The sequence below is a fragment of the Rhyacophila brunnea genome, unplaced genomic scaffold (assembly GCF_057557595.1).
Source record: "Rhyacophila brunnea isolate RB1 unplaced genomic scaffold, BYU_Rbru_1.0 scaffold_12, whole genome shotgun sequence".
NCBI lineage: Eukaryota > Metazoa > Arthropoda > Insecta > Trichoptera > Rhyacophilidae > Rhyacophila > Rhyacophila brunnea.
This window is the reverse complement of record NW_028232774.1, coordinates 17423982-17445231: the sequence shown is the minus strand read 5'-3', so window position 1 is coordinate 17445231 and position 21250 is coordinate 17423982. Positions and strand designations below refer to the sequence as shown.

Genomic DNA, 21250 nt, shown 5'->3' with positions numbered 1-21250 from the left:
ATGATGTTTTTTTTAAATACCAAAACAATGGAAAGTCAAGTAAAGTAATGTATTCCAAAAGCGTAAAAAACCTATGCACAGTAAAAGGGCGGAAGTGCTCAGCGTGGGTCAAAATGGAGCTTTTTTTCTATTTTCAAAGCATGATCCTAGATATTCCTTTAACATTGTAGATAATCTTTTTACATAATTTTGAAGCCTTATTATCCTATATATTTATTTTAAACATTTGATGACTGCATAAAGTATTTTTATTACATAAAATAGTATTCTTTTAAACCTCTCGCTCTAATGTTTTGGAATATAGTCATATTTCAGTACATAAATGTGCAGTAGTGTTAAGATTTTTTGCATTTATTAATTTTTAAACGCATTTATAAAACCATCAGTATAATTATTTATATTGACATTATTCTAGTGAAATATTTACGATAACAATTATATTGATAATCTCTGTGATCTCAAATTTGACAAGAATTAGACATTTTATTATTCAAAAAATGGGCAAGATTAACACATTTAAAGATAATTCTAAAGATACTTATTATAAGTTATGTCTTTGACCATTCGAGTGTGATAAACGTCCTATGAATAATGATTGCTTTATAATAATTATTGACCTAAGAATTAGGTAGTGTTTTTTTGAAATACGCTATTTCTTTTGGCATTCCCCAGTGATTAAGCTACAACATACGGCCGTATCCATAAATTAATATATAAATACATAAATATAAATACATACATATACATACATAAATATAAATATATAAATACATAATATACATAAATAGTTTAGAATGTTGTTTAACGGCAACTGTTTATTTATGAAAAAACGAAGAAAAAGACTATTGGAATGAATAATTTCCATGCGATTAGTATGTGGACACGAGATTTGTAAATAATGAACATATTTATAGTGTGTGTTTTCATTTCCATAATAAATACAAGTAATATTAGTGACTCGCTATTCGCAGCCTTCATTTATTCAAATCACAGATAAATAATTCAATCATTAAATTATTTTGACTGTTCATTTTGCACATCATACTTTTAGTATTATGGTAATTAAAAATGGTAAAATAATACATATGTGTGAACTCTTATTTTGAATAAATAAATCTATATTGTACATTTTTCATAATTTTACTTTACCTTCCTTCAATTTAAAAATATGGAAAACAAGAATTTTTAAAATGGCTTTAAAAATCACTGTTTTTTATAGATAGATCATTATAACATCAACATCTTCGCATTTGGGCCCAAGATAGTCAAATAACTCAGTTGGTACGACAACCGGCTTTTGTAATTAGTGAAGGTAATTTTATTATATTTACAATAAAATTACAGATATAAATAATCTGGAAAATTAAATAAGGTCTGATAAAATTTCATGCAATAGTTTTAACTAGTTTTATGTAATCCCATTATCAAAATCATACGTTACAAAAACCACGCGTATCCACATTATTTTTGGTATGTATATACATAATTAGACCCTTCTTGTACGTACGCCGCTGAATTTTACAGCTCATTGACGAGATGATGCAGTCACTTAGAATTGGGATGGTTAATTGAGGGAAAATAATGCAATTTTATTCGAAGATTTCTGAGTACATTTTTCTAAGAATCTAGATGCAATAATCATTTAAAAGCATTACAATTGAGAATATTTTACGAGAGAAATTTGAGTAATATTAAGAGATCATGTTGTCTGTTTACATAGTGAGCGGAAGGTTTTAAAATTAATTCTTATGTTTTAAAGTTTAATCTTTTCATAAATGTGTGGTTATCAACGGATCTGTGTGACCCAGTTCTCAAATTAAGATTATTTATTTAATTTCACAGGTCTTTAGCAGTTTTATATACCGCTGACTTGATGAGAAAGGTAAAACATAAGTTGTTCATTACATAAATTCTAATCTACTTCAACTAATTCTAATTCTAGTTCTAATTCTAATCTTCTTACAATTACTTCTAATAAGTAACTACCTTTTCACCTCATTAAGTTTATGTTAAAATATTTTTCTCACCATATTGAGAACTACCGCTCTGCATTGTTTCGTTATTATCTTTTACCATTATATCATTATACCTATCACTGTATATGTCAAACTCAAAAATAAACACACAATCTACATAATCCTCAGTTCTTCACTCCTCCATCGCTCATTCAACTTTCACCAACATCCAAACTGGTGACCAGTGGCGCACCCAGGGGGGGGAGAAGGAATGGGGCTCTGGCACCCCCCAAAAACATTTAAATTGAAAGACAATAGCTTAGACAAATGAAAACACGGCAAAAAATGATTTCAAATTCACCAGCACCCTCTTAAGAAAAAATTCTTAGATTTTAATTTCTAACACAAAAATTTTGAAACACTAATGTCGGGTTTTTTTTAAAAACCCAATCTCTAATGGAAATGTCAAAAAACTCTCGATGTCCACCAGAATTCCGTAGTGGTGTACACCAAGTGCAATAGACAAGAGAAAGGGTAAACGAGAAATTAGGCTGTGTTCTGTTGGGTAGGTTTGTGTATAAGTTAAATGCAATAATACTTTTTTTTTTCATTTTCAATTATTATTTTGGAACTTCATTATTAAAAAATCCAAAATCGACGATAAAATTTGGCAAAAAGAACGACTACACCCACCACCATGGTCCATGGCTGACATGGCCACCATGGGCTGACAGGGCTACAGCCTGGGGGCTCGGGCTTAAGAGGGTCCGGCGTGGCGGCTCGTCCAATTGTGAGATAAACACACACCAGAAATTTTTTATATCATAAAAAAAATCGCATGTGGCGCTATACTACTTCATCAAACTATAATGAAAATTTAATATACGTAACTACATAATAATTCACGTGTATCATTTTATATTACAATTATTTTTATTGTTTCTAGAAAAATAAAAATGGTTATTTCATCCAAAATCGAAGGGTCGAATGCTACTTGGCTACCGCAAGAGGGGGTCGCGACCAGTGGTTCATAGTATGATAACGATCGATAATGTGATATGAGGTCCGACAAATCAATAATTCAAGGGGATTATTTAAAAATATAGATAAATCCACGGAATACCATTTGGGAACACTACTGTAGAACATCACATTGCCCTTAACCCTGGTGATAGATAAGGGGGCCCGCCAAAAATCCTAGCCTAAGGGCCCGATTCATGATGCGGGGGGCATGCCCACCACAGTCGGTGGTGGTGTAAATTAAAAAAAACATTTTTTTCGGTGGAATTCGGCATAAATATTATAGCTCTAGGCCAGTGGTTCTTAACCGGTGCACCGCTGGCTTGTTGCAAGTGCACCGCGAAAATAATGATAAAAGCAGAAAAATCCGCTAAATAGTGAAAACCAAAGAAGTCCTTCGTGAAATTATGAAAGCCGATGAAAGATCTAATGTGATTTCGATGTTGCCGAATCGATAGCACGCATTTTCCGTTGGCGTCACAGGTTTTCGTTTCATAAATGAAAACAAAATAGTGGATCAATATCTATGCTGCAAAGAACTCACCGAGAGTACGACATGACAAGATGTTTTTAATTCTATTTCTTCATATTTAAAACAATTTAAAATATTATAGAGGAATTTGTATGGTTGGTGCTCGGTCAATGGTAGGCTCATTTAAAGAATTTTTTACCCTTGCAAAGACAAGAAACCCTAATATTCTACTCACTGTTTTTTTTTACATAGGGAATCTATAGTTTCGAAAACATTACCGTAGCACTAAAACCAGTACTAGACCAAGTTGTAAATACGGTAACCTTTAAAAACAGGCATTTTTCAAAAAAAAACTTTGCATTTCTGTGGAAGCTAAGTACGAATGTTTGCTTTTTCACACTGAAGTGAGATGGTTATCATGGGGTACACTTTTATGCCAATTCATAGAACTTAAGAATGAATTGTTAATCTTTTTTTTCCAAAATTAAGGATGGATAACAAAGTATGGATAATTTTGTAAAACGTCTTCAGAATGAAATTTATTTTCTACTATAGAACATTTTATGGTACTTGTATGATATCACGGTGCTACGCTCCGAATCCAATGGTTATGCTGGATCGCACGCCCGTAGCTATATATTTAAAATATAATATATTATAAATTATGCGAATTATGTCTAGAAGTGGGGAGTAAGATTATGTTAACGTGCGTCTTTGAACATATACCGAACGGTAAAACGGTTTTTTTCCGGTTCGGTTCCGGTTTTCGTTTCAACAAAAATGACGTTTTTCAGGTTTTCGGTTCAGTTCCGATTCGAAGCCCTGGTAGATGCCTAGTCGATAGTTATTTTGGCTGGCGATGCACTATAATATTAGGTATCTATATTGCAATATATATTTACAAAAAGAATCTACCTACCTACCAATCATTTCTAATAAACATGAACCCGTTTACTTATATGTACCTACATGTTATTGTTACTGAATACCTATAAAGACGGTACTTCAGTGAAACGGCAAATAGTTTTCAACTATAGGTGTGACGAAATTTCGGACTGGCTGGCAATCGGAGAGCAAAAGTCGAGCTGTGAACACGTCAATTTGTTTTGTGATGGTGACGGGGGAATTAATTCTTACGTCGTGTAAAGATGACTAAAAACGATACCCATTTACTTGAAAAAGAAAACATGTCAATGAATATATTATTATTATTAGTAATAGAACAATAAATTTTACATTAAATGGACGCATGTTGACTTTTTATGACAAATTATGTTTTGTTCTGCACGCGTCATTTGCACAATCTTCGCGTCGCGTAGTCACGATCGTTTTAGACCGTACCCCAGCTAAAGTATAGCCTTAAGTTTAAGTGAATAAATAATACTTGTCTGTCCTAACGACGTTTATCCATTACTGACGTCGTCCAAAAAACCGTCGTAAAAAGATTTTTTCTAAAAAATAGTAAATTTGTTTTAACTTAGTTTGACATTAATTCGTAGCAGCTGTGTTGACAATGGCATTGTCGGAATAATAAAAATTATCATATTTTAATTACCTTTTATAAAAAGTTGTTATTGATGTTAAGTCAGTCAAATTGTCGACACTTTTTTTATATTAACGCAAATATAATAATTTTCACAAACAAGATAACCATACAACTAAAAGTCTTTAAATTTAAAGTTGTAATTAATCACTAGGGAAATGGTCGGAAAAGCGGTGCTCAACAGGGTGGCAACAAAATGTTTGACTCATACGGTGAACGAGAATATTTTAATATATTATCTGTAGGACTGGCTTTGTCTGAATAGTTATTAGCCGGCTCTCACATCTAAACTCGTCTCATCTGCCGCACAACCATAAATCAAATCGTCCAAGAACGGCGAGCCGGTGTTCCATATGAAGACCGCGCAATCTATCTAGCGACAGTCGCACGTAACCTTCGAAACGTATAGATATTTGGATGCGGTGATCGGCGAACCTGTATAGGAATGACCAATTTGTAGGTGTTTGTATGCGTCCTGATGTCTTCAACTTGGAGCCCGAGAAGCATGCAACTTGTCGATTGCAACAGCAGATGTTTTTTCAAACTAAACAGTCGCATTCGACCATTCTGCAGAGCTCTATTTAGCACGTGTATTTTGTGAATAACGATGGCGTCACATCGACGTATTCGACACGTTGCAGGCAAGGCGAGTTTTGATGTGAGAGCCGGCTTAATATTACATTCGTTACTGAAGGTTCACGCGCCTGTCTATGATTCTACCACTCGTATTTGGTGACGAATATAATCACGAAGCCGCAGTTGTGAAACTTGGCTGATACCTTCATGTGACTACTTCGGATGCCATCCGGAAATGTGATGTTCTGATGTCCGTTTGAATTGGCGAATATGCTAAACCAGGGATAACAGAGTTAAACGTTCTAGAGTGGCGCAACTTTGTGATTGCTCTGCTCCAAGTATTGAGCATAGGGCGAAGCAAGTTATTATAATATGGTGGTTGTTATTATTATCATGCTAGCCTATTTGTTTGGTAAAATTTTCTATACTCCAGAGTATAAAATAATAGCGCGGCGTCCTTTACGGGTCACGTGTTGTATGCCTCAAGCATATATAGCTGACGAAGTGTCCCATATAATAGAGACCCGTGGGATATCCACAACTTTATTGTTTTTTTTTTGCTTGTTGCGCTCGATTAAGACCGAGTGTGGTGCGGGCGGGTTGGTTTGGAGGGTCCGTGTTTGTGTTGTTACGTCACTTTGTATAACATTTGTATATCAACAAAACTCAGTTCTTATTGAAACACTCTTTATAATATCTATTATGTATTTAGTAGTAGGTACATAAGCTTGACAAATAAGACTTTTTTTTTTGATAATCAGGTATTTTATTTAGCATATTTAATCTATAAGCACTGGAGGTTCCATTTTATTTATAATTACTGAGCACATTATTACATATTTTTTATCTATGAAATTGGTTTTATTTATGAAGTCATTTCTCATTTGAAATATGTTTACCTATCCATTCTTAAGTAGGTACTCGTAGTAATACTAAATACGTAAATGAATTATTACTTTAGAATAATTATCTTCAATATCAAATAATTTTTAAGCCCTCATAGAGGTTATTGAAATAAAATTTTGAAAGACAAAATTAATCGTTGCTTACTAATATTAGCAAACGTCAGTTGATACTAGGGATTGCAATACCAGTATTTCAAAACCGGTATTAAATTATTTATCGATACCAAAATACCGGTTTCAAAAATCCCATATACCGGTATTTTCGGTATTAAGAAAGCATACAGTTTAATGTTTCCAAATAATTGCATCTAAGTAAATTTATACGGAAGGATAAAAAAGTAGGTACTCTACATTGAATAAATTTCCATTGTTTATATTGTATACATAAATCTATTCATAATGTGAAATAGAGGAATTTTTATCGAGAAGGTTCAACTTTACTAATAATACTAATAATACGACTAACACAGCCGAGCTATTGCAATTAGGGAATCCAACCCCGAGCCAAAATTCTGATCCCGGGATTTCGGGATTACAGTTTGACGATCCCGGGATTGGCATTTTTTTCCATTGTTAATATAAAATTGTTATATTTACAAATAACATTGATAAAATCCGTCAAAAATAAATCTAGTATAATTTATACTATTTAAGACATTTATTGTTAGTATTGTATACGTTCAATCTTGGAAATACATAATTTTAATGGAGTAAATAATATTGTAATATAAATAAAAATTTGAATTTAATATGAGATTGCTGTTTCTGATAGTAAAGACTTAATGAATGGGTTAGCGAGATTTAAAATAGTAAAGCAAATCATGGTGAACTTATGGCCTTTCCGCTTCATAAATCTAATTAGTTAGCCAAATATGAAACTGCCGTAAAACGTATGAGATCATGGTGGAATTACTTTGTTAATAGTGCGAAGCATTGTTTTTTCCAATATTTCTCATTTTTATTAATTTATGTGAAAAAATAAAATGAATCGGCAACTTACACATGGGTATAAATCAAACTTCATTCAAACTCAGTTTAATTCTAATGTAGTTATTTGTTATTAAAAGTATTTTTTCTGTTATATTTTCGTTTTTATTTTATTTTCCATAAAAATTGATTAAAAAAATCAATCCCGAAAGTTACGGGATTATATTTATCAACCCCGGGATTCATAGGTGTCGAAAATAGCTAGGGATCCCGGAATTGGAATCCCTAATTTCAATGTTTTTCCAGTCACAATCCTTAAGAACGCAGGGACTTATTAAGGCATTTGGTATTTGTACGGATGTAATTCGCCGTATATTGAGATCAAATTCATGTCTAAATAAAACATTTAAAATTACGTAGGTAATAAAAACAAAAGACAAAAAGACAGGTAGGCAAGTAAATTAGAAATGTAATCATATCGTATAATTGATATACAATTCTGGTTGGTGCTCGTAAGTATCAAGTCGTATAAATATTTGATATTAATGACAGCGTTATTATCAGATATTGATTACCAGTCAATATGAAATTAATGTACTTATAGAATCTAATGAAATTAGAACATTACCTACTGTATCCGATGCTTCACGGCCAAAGCGATTTTTTTATCTCAATGCTATACGGCTATCTTTCTTGTAAGATGACACGGTGAACTGCACTACAGTGAAATGTAAAGCCGGGTACTCATTAGCGAGCCGTAACTGTGACCGTTGCAGATACAGTATCTATTGTGGACGAAAAATAATTAGTTCGTATCTAGAGTTGGTTCAAGTACCTGGAACGGTTACAGTTATCAGTTGTCCTTAATGAGTAGGAAATGTGTAAGTAGGTATGAAGTTCGCCGTATTTCAACGTGAAATGTTGTATCGGAAATATATGGCCGTATATTAAAGACCGTCCAACCTCTTTGGGTCGTATAGTACTGACATAAAATTCTAAATAACGGTTCTTGTCGGTTTACACTTTACAAGAAGCCAGCAGCAATCAAACTTTGAAAATAGCCGAAATACTGGATTATTTGTAAGGTTAGGTTTTTATTCTTGAATTCATAAATTTTTCAAAAAACGGCTATAAAATTTAATTAATTTTCATATTGAATCTAATAAAATTGCTGACTGTATAGTATACGGTCGTCTCTTTCCGATAGAAAGCTCACGGCGAACTGTGCTACGGTGAAATGTTTTACCTACAATTTGTATGTAACCACAATTTACATGTTGTAACCACCGAGGAGAGTCGTAGATTGAGGGAAAGGCTTGGTTAGCATAGTAAAAAGAATATCATATTATATAAAATACAGAACTGCGGTTTTTCCTTAATCGGAAAACTATTTCAAGTTAATGCTTAGTATATATTATATGTACCTAGTTATAATAAAAAAGTGACTAGGAACGAAAAGTACTTCAGAAAGCGTGTAAAATACTGAGACTCGTTTATATTTTGCAGAAATTAGCGCCAGCGGCGTTGCTGGAGATCCATGTGAGGTATTCAGTAACTCTAGTGTTGATACCGGGTTTAGTGGTTGCACAACCATAACCTCCAATAATAATATCGAGGAGGTATAACCTCATGTTTGATATACCATTGACCGTAATGGTCTCTCTTTCATCATTTTCTCAATAATACGGCCCGATGACGCCTTCAGCCTAAAATCCGCACCAAAAAGTAACTTTCGCAGCATGTAACAGCGTCTCTTGAATCAATTGTGGGTTTCCCTTGCCCCATATAGGTTGGCATTTTTGCTTGCTGACGTACCCATTGAGGTGAAAATCATCGGTTGCCTGCTCTTCAAGACCCAATCGGCGAATCTGTGATGTAGTCCTTATTACGTTGACTTAAGTTATTGTGTGAGCTGTATTATATACGGGTGTAGGTGAAAGTCTTTAAAGAAAATTCATCACAAAGTGCCGTATGAGAGGCCAGGTTGCTGCGATCTTCTTCTAAAAGCAACTTTTGCTCATTATAATTAAATCTATCAGTAAATACGGCCTATTCAACGCTTCCGTTATGCTTTATGGTAGCGAGACATAACACCTTACGAAGGCTCAAAGCAACCCTGTACCTACGGAGCTTCGAGAACAGATGTTTGCGGCGGATACTGGGTGTGGGATGGTATAACTTTAGAAGTGACGAAACCATGCAATCGGTGTGAGAGTGAAAGTGAGTGAAAAGGCGATGCTGGATTTAGCTCGGCCATATTCTACGGTTGCCCAGAAGTCAACTTGATTTGCATATTATTATTCATGCCATTCGGTTTCCGCCGTCTTGAAAGGTCGCTAAATACCGTCCACAAGTATATCGAGGAGCTACGGGATACTGGCATGACCTGAAAGATGCAAGAAGACTGGCTACCGACAGGGACTCTTGGAGGCGCCGTGTTGTGTACATAATCTAATTAAGGAGCGGCTATGGTCAAATAAGAAGAATATACTTATTAATTATAAAAGTACATAATATTTTTTACTACACCAGAATATCGTCACTGTTCAAGCCAATTGTCGTAACCCTCAAATATCAAATTGTTCAGGAAGTGAAAAAAACTGTAGGCATTGGATTTATTTATAATTCTATATACATTATTTTATTACAAATTGAGAATTTTCTTTTATTAACACAACAGTGGCTTACGTTTAGGGGGTTACAGCATTTGACTGAAATATTTTTTGTCAAGTTTTACAAAAAATGGAAATTTTTTTTGAATAATAAAATGCCTAATTCTTGTCTAATTTGGGATCTCAGAGATTATCAATATAATTTTTTATTGTAAATATTTCACTATAATAATGTCGACATAAATTTAATAATGGTTTTATAAATGCTTTTAATCATTAATAAATATAAAAAATCTTAACACCACTTCACATGGACGTACTGAAATATGACTATATTCTAAAACATTAGAGCGAGAGGTTTAAACGAATACTATTTTATGTAAATACTTTAATAAAATACTTTATATAGTCATAAAATGTTTAAAATATATTTAAAGGATACTAAGGCTTCAAAATTATGTAAATAGATTATCTACAACGTTTAAGGAATGTCCAGGATCATGCTTTGAAAATAGCATAAAAGCTCCATTTTGACGTACACTGAGCATGTCCCCCCTTAAGTTAATATTTTTAAGCACGATTTATTAATGTAATTAAGTAACGACTCGGATATTATTATTTATTTTACAAAATTACTGATTTCCTCATTAATAAAATCATACGTAGCTTGGTACATAATGTATAATATGAAAAAGTAGGTAGGTATGTATATGTAATTAATGGTTAAGCTCCACCACCTAGGAAGTCTTCGAGCCGCCATTGGTTGTCGAGTAATATTCATGAAAAATGAATGACAAAGGGTATATTATTGATAGTTCGCATATATTATTAAACCTATCAAAGTAAATAATATCTTAACTATGTTTATGTATAGTTCCGTGGCCATAAATTAGTTCTATCATATTCGGCCTGATTCGAACAGAAGAGAAAAAAAACGATATTTATTATTTTAAATATTATTTTTGTAACGGGAATAAACGTTCGTAATATCTTCCCAAAGTGCAGCGCTAATAACATAATAATATGTTCATACAAATACCAGCTGCGATTATAGATACAATAATAAGTTATTTCCCCAAATTTGCAGGTGGCCATAGTTTCTGATATTATTTACGAGTGCAATAATTAATAACTGTATATTGGATGGTTACATGTAAATTGTACGTAAAACATTTCACCGTGGCACAGTTCGCCATGAGCTTTTTATCGGAAAGAGATGACTGTGTGCTATAGCTACGGCCTTCAATTTTATTAGATTAAATATGAAAATTAATTCAATTTTCATAGCTGATTTTGGGAAAATTCATGAATTCAAGAATGAAAACTTCTTTTTTTTCTTCTTCTTCTTCTTCTTCTTCTTCTTCTTTCTTCTTCTTCTAATCTAATAACTAATCTAATAACTAATCCAGTATATCGGCTATTTTCAAAATTTGTTTGATGGTGGTCTCCTGTGAAATGTAAACTGACAAGAACCGTGTTTTATGTAGATATGAATTTTATGTCAGTACTATAATGATCCAAAGAGGTTGGATGGTCATTAATATACGGCTATATATTTCCGATACAATATTTTCACGGTGAAGTGTGATAAGACGAACTGCATACGTGCAAGTTTCCGGACACGAGATAGGATAGGTGGAGTTTAGCCATTAATTATTACATATACATACCTACCCACTTTTTCATATTATACATTATGTACCAAGCTACTTATGATTTTATTAATGAGGAAATCAGTAATTTTTCAAAATAAATAATAATATGATTATTTGAGTCGTTACTTAATTACATTTAAAAAGCGTGCTTAAAAAAATTAACTTATTTACTAATACTTAATTATTATTATAGACTTACCATTATCAGTTTTGAACAACGACATACAGCGAGCATTTTTACTCACCCATGGGTTCTTTGATTCGCTCCCCAGTATGCGTATACTAACACTTATGCGTTCACATCCTTTGTAGAACAAGATTTTTAACGCGGTCACGGGATGGGACTGAGTAATCCCGGTCACCGAAAAATAGACGTCATAGCTTTCTTAATTCGTACATAGGTGTCACCGTGAAATATAACGGGTTTAATTTAAATTATTATTTTAACACTGCATAATCATCATAATGTTATTACATAATTTACGATCATTGCTTTATTTATTTGTATATTAATAATAAATATCTCTATAAATTGTTTTTCTATTTAATAAAACGCATTTTTTTGTAGTACTTATTCCACTTTTAATCAATAGATAAGGACCGGTTTCGTCCGCCTCAGAGGGACATTTTTAACATGTGACATGAAAATGTCCCTCTGAGGCGGACAAAACCGGTCCTAATCTATTGATTAAAAGTGGAATAAGTACTACAAAAAAATTTGCGTTTTATTAAATAAAAACAACAATACAATGCAGTTCCACCATGAATTGACAGTTAACAAAATAAAAGATATCTCTATAAAATTGCAACGGGTTTAGATGGAGAAAATAAATCAAATAGTTCATTTCAATATGTAATTAAGTAGGTATATTATGACAATGATAATAATATCGGACGTATATTTTTGACATGATAACGATGTGGGTATGGTCCCTACATACCCTTAAGATAGAGCCGCCCATGTTGACAACATTTGTTAAACAAACGGACAATTATTTAACATTACAGGATGGGGAACACAATCCTTCGCCGGCGCAGATTCCGACTATCTCCAGAAAACGACCTTGAAGGTTGTCGATCAGATTGCATGCGCTAACACCATGGGAACGGTCGTCAACACACGGACTCTCTGCACATTCGCATCAGGCAAAGATGCGTGTCAGGTAAGCAAATTATTCCAGTAAATACATTACGTGTGTCAAAATCAACCTGTTTTAGAGTGATAAGCTCAGATATGGTACATTATCCAGTGCTCGAAATGGAAAAGTTTATAAACCGGAGCGCTCGACAGTTTTCTGAAGAACAATACATAGTTATCATAGTTAAAAGACATAGTTATCAAATTTTATGTGTATTTCATAAAAATAAGTGTGTTAGATTTTCTATTATATGGCCTATCTAGCTCAGACAGTCATATTATTTTTTCCACGAGACGGAGCGATAATTTTACCGATTTCACGAACAGGACGGCACTCCGGTGCGCTCCGGTCCATTTCGGGTCCTGACATTATCCGTTTATATGTGGTCAATTTATGTGCATAATATAGATGAAATTATTATGAACCTACGCCTTTATTCCATGTACCCATCGCGAGTGGAATGGAATGTATGGTTACCTAGTATAACCAAGGTGATAACAACTCGTTAATCACATACCAACATAATACAGGATCTACAATATTATTGTAGATCCTGTATTAATGAGTTTTTTTCGCTTGCGGCGCTACCGTCACGTACAGAATCATTAATAAATGAAAGTATATATTTTAAAAGGTTTTGATTAAATGTACCTTTATTGTTGTAATTCTACTACTTTCTATCTATTCGCGTTTAATATAAATTCGTGCAACCTATTTTCCAAATACTAAATAGATGTATACTGCTAAAATATGGTCTTGTCTGTATTGAGATTTGTAAAAAATATGACTGTTTCAATCAAACCATGTTTGCATTATTTATGTAAAATTAAATTATTGAATTGTTTGAATGCATGGATTTATTTGGAAAATTAAAAATATTTATCGTATGTGACTTAAAATCAGTTTTTTTTCAAACGCATTCGAACCCGAGACACATGACATTAGACGCCGACACGTTACCCGTTTAACTTATATTACTACACTACTTTCACTGAGCTCCATGTCCTGTTATAGCGCTCAAAATTATATATACGTATAGTGCGATGAATCACTCTCGTGCAGTCTTCGACGATCTTTGTGATATTTGTACACTGGCATTCTCGTCGTGATAAGTTCACGGATTAGGACGTCATGCCAAATCATATGATATACTTTTTCCAAATCTAGCAAGCCCATGCCAGTGGTAATATGACAGTGGTGAAGGCTCCATACTAGGCGATTATTTGAAGCCTACCTTCTAAAAAACGGATCTTCAGGAATTTAATTTAAATTAAATTCAAAATAAAAAAATGTGCGGAAACCATCTATCGTCAAAACAATTAATTAATATATTTTTTTTAAATTGAGAGTAACCTATCGTCAGAATTTAGAATAAATTATAAATATGTGACTAGCGCCATGTGTTCTCTATTGATTATTGAAATAGGTAGCGATTCCTTTGAGAAAATTTCGACATTAGTTTTGTAAGAACTGCACGTCACGTGACATCAGAGCAGTCTGGCTTTTTTCATACGAATCTGTAAGATTAAAAAGCGAAGCCCACCGCATATATTTATTATCGATGACTGCTGCTTTATTCCAACAATAAATAATAATTAATAATACGATATTTTTAAAAAAAAATCTATGGGTTCAACCACATATAAAGATAGAATATTTTTAAAAATAAATAAAATAATTAATTAATTAATTCAGATAATAATATAATAATGACACGACCATAAAATGTGCGCCATCAGCCGACATTTTCTTTCAATAAATTTGTGACGTCACAACTTTTCGGTCCGACCTTAAATGTCGATTTTTGCTTGAAAATACGTGGCCTACCTCTAAACGAAGCTATAACAATTATGTAATGCGTCCCATAGTACATTCTGAGCGACTTATAGCCACTCAGAGTGAACTATGGATGAGTTTTCTTTCAAGAAGGCCAAACGGTCTTATAAGGTAAAATGTAAGTAATTAAAATGTATAGGATTAAGGTTAAAAATAGATAATAAATTGTAAACGACTTATGTGATATCATTTGCTAGACATTGTAAATAAATGTCCATTTGTATTTAATCTAATTTTGAATTATATAAAAATAAATTTTATTTTTCAAATTTGGTTACGATGTATTCACCGACGGCCAAAATGAAATATCTTAAATAAATTAATTATGATATCAGATATTGTCGTAATTAAAATAAAATGATTACGTTTTGTAAATACTGATTGCACACGTCTAATTTAAATAATAAATTAATGTTTTGAGTCATAACAAAAGGGCACGAATTTAAGTACCTACCTTTGTAAAAGATAGATGAAGGAATTTCGGAAATAGAAATTCTAACAATGTAAGTCCAAGGACTCGGTTGCTTTCCTAATTTACAAATAAAAATTGTTCTTTAGATCTGTCGATTAACCCCGACAGATCAATTTTAAATTTTAAATAATCATTTGAAATAGGTAACTTTCAAACTCTATAACTGAATACTTGTCGTAGAAATCTAGATTGGACCTAAAGTTATACTTCTAAGTTGAAGTGTTTTATGAATGTGATTAAATAAATTTCAGTTGCATTTACTTCCGGCTGACCAGAATTAGCGCGCAAGTTTTTGTATAAAAGAAACGGCTGAATTTAATTTTACGCCATTCTGATTGCGTTAACACACGCGAGCGGTAATTTTGTTTATTCATTTTCATGTTACGCACCGTTTTGAACGGAAACATTTTCATTTTTCTTAATCGCGAACCCGATAAATGAATTAATAGATATTTGGACAATCTATGTCAAAAGTACTACAGGAACTTTTACGATTGTTACTAAACTTGTACCACCTATGGGTTTTCATATGTTGCCTATTTTTACCTAATTAAATGATTATAATTTTCCGGAAAAGCCGAGAAATAAACAGCTTTTCTGTAATTGGTCCAAGAGTTTGGCTCTTTGCCTTGTGGAAAAGGTAGAAAACTACCTCATTGGTCCATTTTTCGCGTGTGAACACGCCCAGAAAAGTCATGTAAGACCTTGTAAATTATTGAATTGTAAATTAATAAAATCTATATTTCAATAACAAGTATTTGAACCTTTACACGTAAACGTAATCTCTTGATTAAAAATATGAATAGTTCTTTAGTTATTCAAAGAAAACTTAAATTTAGAGTGGAGGAAGTTTGCATCTGTGACGTCAAAATCACGGGGGACCTCTTTCTGGGCACTATAAAACACCATACATTTCCATCTACTTTAGTCGTCGATTTTCCAATAGCACCGAAAGGTCGTGCTCAAGTGCGGAGTAAATCCGTATAGTTTTAAATATTTTCGCGATATATTTCTTTTACGAAATATTCAGACGCGTCATCAGTTAGGACGTCATAACGGGTGACGTGGTGATTCGAGCTGTCAGTTGATATTGTAAACAACGTATCGTCCCAGCGTCGCGTCATCGGTCGCGATATTATCTCTATATATATAAAAATCTCGTGTCACGATGTTTGTGGTCGAACTCCTCCGAAATGGCTCGACCGATTTTTATGAATTTTTTTATGTATATTTGTTAGGTATGAAAATAGGTCAACAAGTATATTTCATACCGCTAGGTGATTAGGGTATTTCTATCCAGAAAAATTTTCTTTTATTTTTTTTGACAATTTTTTTTTTGTATTTTTTTTATTATTTGGCAGAAAAAATACCTATAACCTCAAATTTTCACTTTCCTACCCCAATCCTCCCATTTTTTAATCGCGATTTTATTATTTTTGTATGAACAAATTTAACCGTCGTTCGTATTTCAAACAGAACGAAATTATTTATGTTGTTGAATGACAGATGGCACTACGTCCGAGAAGAATTCAAGAGAAGCGTCACGTCATTTTGACATTTCATTCGGCAAATCACAACGCAGTGCGTGCAAAATTTTGTACGATTTATTTTAATTTATCTATTTTTATGTGCGTGTATTACAGTGCACAATGCCAGCAAGACGCAAGGGGGCCATTTGGGCCGTCGAACGAATAAAGCAACAAACATGCAAAATAGTAGAGTAGAAAGAACAGACAAACAAATCCAACAAGATAACAAAAACGTGCGTGTAAGCATGTCGCAATTGCGTGCATCTCAATCACAAGAGGCACGAGCTGAACGAAATCAACAACGACAATTGGAACGGAGCCAAGCGCGCCGGTTCGTAGTTAACACACGCAGAGCAAATGACCGACAACGCCAACAAGTACATCGAACATTTACATCCGCTTCGTTCCTTCGTCTCGCATTCGAGTACGAGCCAGATATTGAATATTCCGCTCATCCGAAAGTGCTGATTGGTGCTATGGACAAAGAATGTCCCCATTGTCATGCGCTCAAATTCAAACATGAGTCAGCCGGGATGTGTTGCGCATCAGGAAAAGTGCAACTACCAGAAATTGAGATACCACCAGAACCATTGAACAGCTTGCTCATTGGCACGGTTCCAGATTCAAACCTGTTCCTGAAGTCCATTCGCACATTCAATTCATGCTTCCAAATGACTTCGTCCGGAGCAACAGAAATAGTTCACAATACTGCGGCAAATGGTCAACAATTCCATTCTACGTTCAAAATCAAAAGTAGGCTCATTGCTGCTAATGCCAAACGAACCAGATACATTTTTACAAATCTACTTCATGGGCGCGGCGGTGAGGACATCAATCATGTGGATGCACGTTGCGGCTACAATAGCCTCAATTCGCCTAATGCCAGGCGCATCGTCGGCGAACTGGACGCCCTGTTGAATGAGCACAATGAATTATTGAAATTATTCAAAGCACACATGCACGAATTGCAAAGTGACAATCACGCTATTGTCATCAATCCTGATAAAACACCAGCTGGAGAGCACGTACGTCGATTCAATGCGACTGTTGTTGACGACATTGCTGGAATCATGGTTGACGACCGCACATCGACGCGAGAAATCGTGATTCGAAGAAGAAACAATAATCTGGAGTTCATCGCTGACACACACCGTTCATACGACGCTCTCCAATATCCGCTAATTTTCTGGAAGGGACAAGACGGATATTGCATAAACATTAAACAGCGAGATCCTGTCACAGGTAATTCATTCATTATGAACATCATTACTCATTTTGAATTGAGAAAATGAATGGTTGATGTTTTTTTGTTTTTATCGGCGGTCATCGTCTACAGTGCTCTATTCCTCTTTCTGTCATAGATTCCATCCCCACACACTTACGATACATTCGTTACTTTTTATTTACCAACCAAAATATTCACTAGAAATAATTTATATGGCAGAACAACGTTTGCCTGGTCAGCTAGTATTTTTATAAAAGGAACATAGTTTCCTAAATTTTATAGTCGGCGACTCATAGTTAATAGTATACTAAAAAATAGTTTACTAAAAAAAAGTTGTTTGCCATGTTGAGCTGTTGATATTGCAATATTTAGCGATGACATATTTTTAGGCGTATGTAATCTGTAAGTATATGAAAATACATAATTTATACTCATCGCTCAATTGTATATCGTCAGTGAGCAATTGAAATTTCATCGATTTAGTGTAACGTTGTCATTAGTGTGTACCTATTCATCAGTAGTAATATACGTGACAAGTGTGCTCTTTTCTCTTATCTCCACAGCCTACCTCTTTCCAAAAGTCACCCTTCGCCACTGTAATAATATGATAACAAATGACAATCAAGTAATATTTATATTATCATGTAGGTACTTTAACATTGTTTTTGTTTATTTTCAGCATGATTCTGGTGGTCCAGTCCTATGCCAAGATCCATCTAATGGAAGACTATACCACTTGGGTGTTGTCATTGGAGGATATGGCTGCGCGACCTCTAAGCGCGGTCTCAACACGAGAGTTTCTCAATACCTTTCATGGATCACTGCCAATACCCCTGGGGCAGTCTTCTGCCAAAAATAAATGACTATCAGTATTTTACTACCTAGCTTTCTGAAGTATCTACTTTTGTTGTCCTTTATCACTTTTTTTGGTCATTACTAGACATATTATACCAAATAGTTTTATTAATTTCTTTTCATATCAAAGAGATGTCAGAGATCTATGTTTTAACTTGGTGATCTTTCTGCTCTCTCTCTCTGCTACTTTGCTAACTAAACCTTTCCCTTAATTACTCGCCACAATTTTACATTCTTCAGGTGCATAACAGGTAAAACTTTCCAATTCCCTGGTTATATCAGTTGTATATAGCGCTCGAAATAGACTGCAGAATGCAAATTATCGCACCGGAGCATAGTTCTGGTTCATGGTATTCTCGGGACTATCGCTCCGTCTCGTAGAACAATTAAAAATGGCATTATCGCAATCATTACTTTTTTTTTTAAATCAAGGATAATAATAGACTTGACATATCGTATACCTACCAACAACAATAAGGTTTTGTGTTATTTTGTTACAAAGATTTTTTGCGATCTTACCATGACATAAATTTTGATTAATAAGAATGTTGTCCCATTCCATAGAATTTGGGTGAAGTGTTCCAGGATTCGCCTTCCGACATCTTCAATGTCTGTGGATATTGTATGATATTACTAATTTCACTAATTAAACGACTGGAAATAATACCTTATTTATAAGTACCCACGTACAAAGCAGTGACGTCCCACGTTTTTCATTAATTTCATGTAAAATTCTTTTAGTACTTTTTCCAATTTTAATAATAAATCTGGACCAGTTTCGTCCATCTCAGAGAGACATTTTCAATTAATTAGATTGATAATACAATGTTTTTCCACCATGAATTGACAGTTAACACAATAAAAGAAAGATTCCATTTTTGATAGCATATTTCGTAAACAATAGTTTTTTCGCCGGCAGCGCTAAAAAGCGCTCCCTACCCAAATCTTTAGTAGTAGTGTTTATTAAATTTATGTCTAAAAACTGTTATTGTTTGTCTAAAGTAATTAGCTAACATACTAATATTTTTAGAAAATGATTGTGCGCTCCGGTTCATAAACTTTTCTATTTCGATCGCTGGTCGTAGGCATAATATTTATTATAATATGCAGTATTGTTTGTTTCAATACTTTGATTGCGGTTATGCATTCCCGATAAAATATCAGTGGCAAAGACTCTATCATAGGCAATTATTTAAACCCTACCTCCTTAATAAATATAAATGTTAATAACCTAAAGATATGTCAAAGGTTAAAAAACACCAACAGAGTCATTCGTCTTTAAGTATTAAATTTAGCATTCACATATACCTACATAAATATATTGTATCTAAGCTTATCGAATCTTTTACTAACACACGCAAACAAAGGTTTGGTATAATCCAAAGTTTTTTTGTGTAGTTTGATGTTGTTTTATTTGAGAACTCAGAACTGTCCACATTATTAGGTATATGAATCGATTAATGCTTCCAACGATTACGCCTACCTACCTACTTTGGCATATATTGTGTTATTTTGAGGACTGACTTTGAGAAGTCTGTATTGTCTACTGGATAAGAAGGCCAGCTAACAAAGCCGTAGATTTTTAACGCGAGTCGATTACCGATTCGACTCACGCTAAAAAATATAATATTTAATGTTCATTATATATCAGTAAAACACCGAAGATGAACTAAAAGTTTAGATTCAAGTCCCGTAAATATGGCTGTTCTAGGAGTGTTTTTCAGTTACTTACCACAGTCTTTCTTCTGTCAGCATGCACCCTTCGTCACTGTAATTACTCTCTCTTTCACATTGTAACGCTTACAAGTTTGTAGTAATTGTCCTTCAAAAAAATCATGTAGGCACCTAGATACATTGCTAAAGTGAGACGAGATTAAGTAACGTTTTCTTGTTCTCTCAAAGGCAGGGCTCGAAATGGACCGGAACGCACCGGAGCGCCGTTCCGGTTCATAAAATTCCCAAAATTTTCGCTCTGTCTCGTGGAAAAATAATTTGACCGTCTGAGCGAAGTGGTGGATAGCCCTCAGTGTCAGTGTGGACATCCCACTCGAGATCTTAACCACATTGTCTGGCAATGTGATGCCTATGACCAGGAGAGAGAGGTGTTAATGAATAAATTGGGAAAATGCAGGGGTTGTACCCTCCTTTTACGATTAATTCGTTCCTGGCAAAACCAAATATGTCAGTTTTGAAAATTGTACATAAATTTCTCCAAAAATGTAACGTAAATGTCTATGTATAGTGTAACAAAAATGTCATTCTGTATTATTAATAATGTAACTATTAATGTCTGTAGTTAAAAAAAATGTATGTATACTTTTGTAAACCATTTTAAAGCAGAATAGCCTTCCATTCAGAGAAGAGCTCAATTGCTTCTAAATAAAGAAAAAAAATATCGCGGGCTCCGGTTCCTAAAATTTTCCATTTCGAGCGCTGCTCAAAGGTCACTTCTCAAGTCTCACAAAAATCATTGCTACCGACTAAACGTTGGATAAGCTAATGGGCTAAAACCAACCAAACATTAACTGA

The 21250-nt window shown here is 33.8% G+C and overlaps 1 long non-coding RNA gene across 1 annotated transcript; it reads left to right on the top strand.

Moving 5' to 3' along the window:
• Window positions 1-12671: 12671 nt before the first annotated feature.
• Window positions 12672-20087, top strand: LOC147077837 (uncharacterized). The gene is made up of 2 exons (XR_015072244.1): window positions 12672-12828; window positions 18546-20087. It is a non-coding gene; the product is annotated as an uncharacterized LOC147077837 (long non-coding RNA).
• Window positions 20088-21250: the final 1163 nt, after the last annotated feature.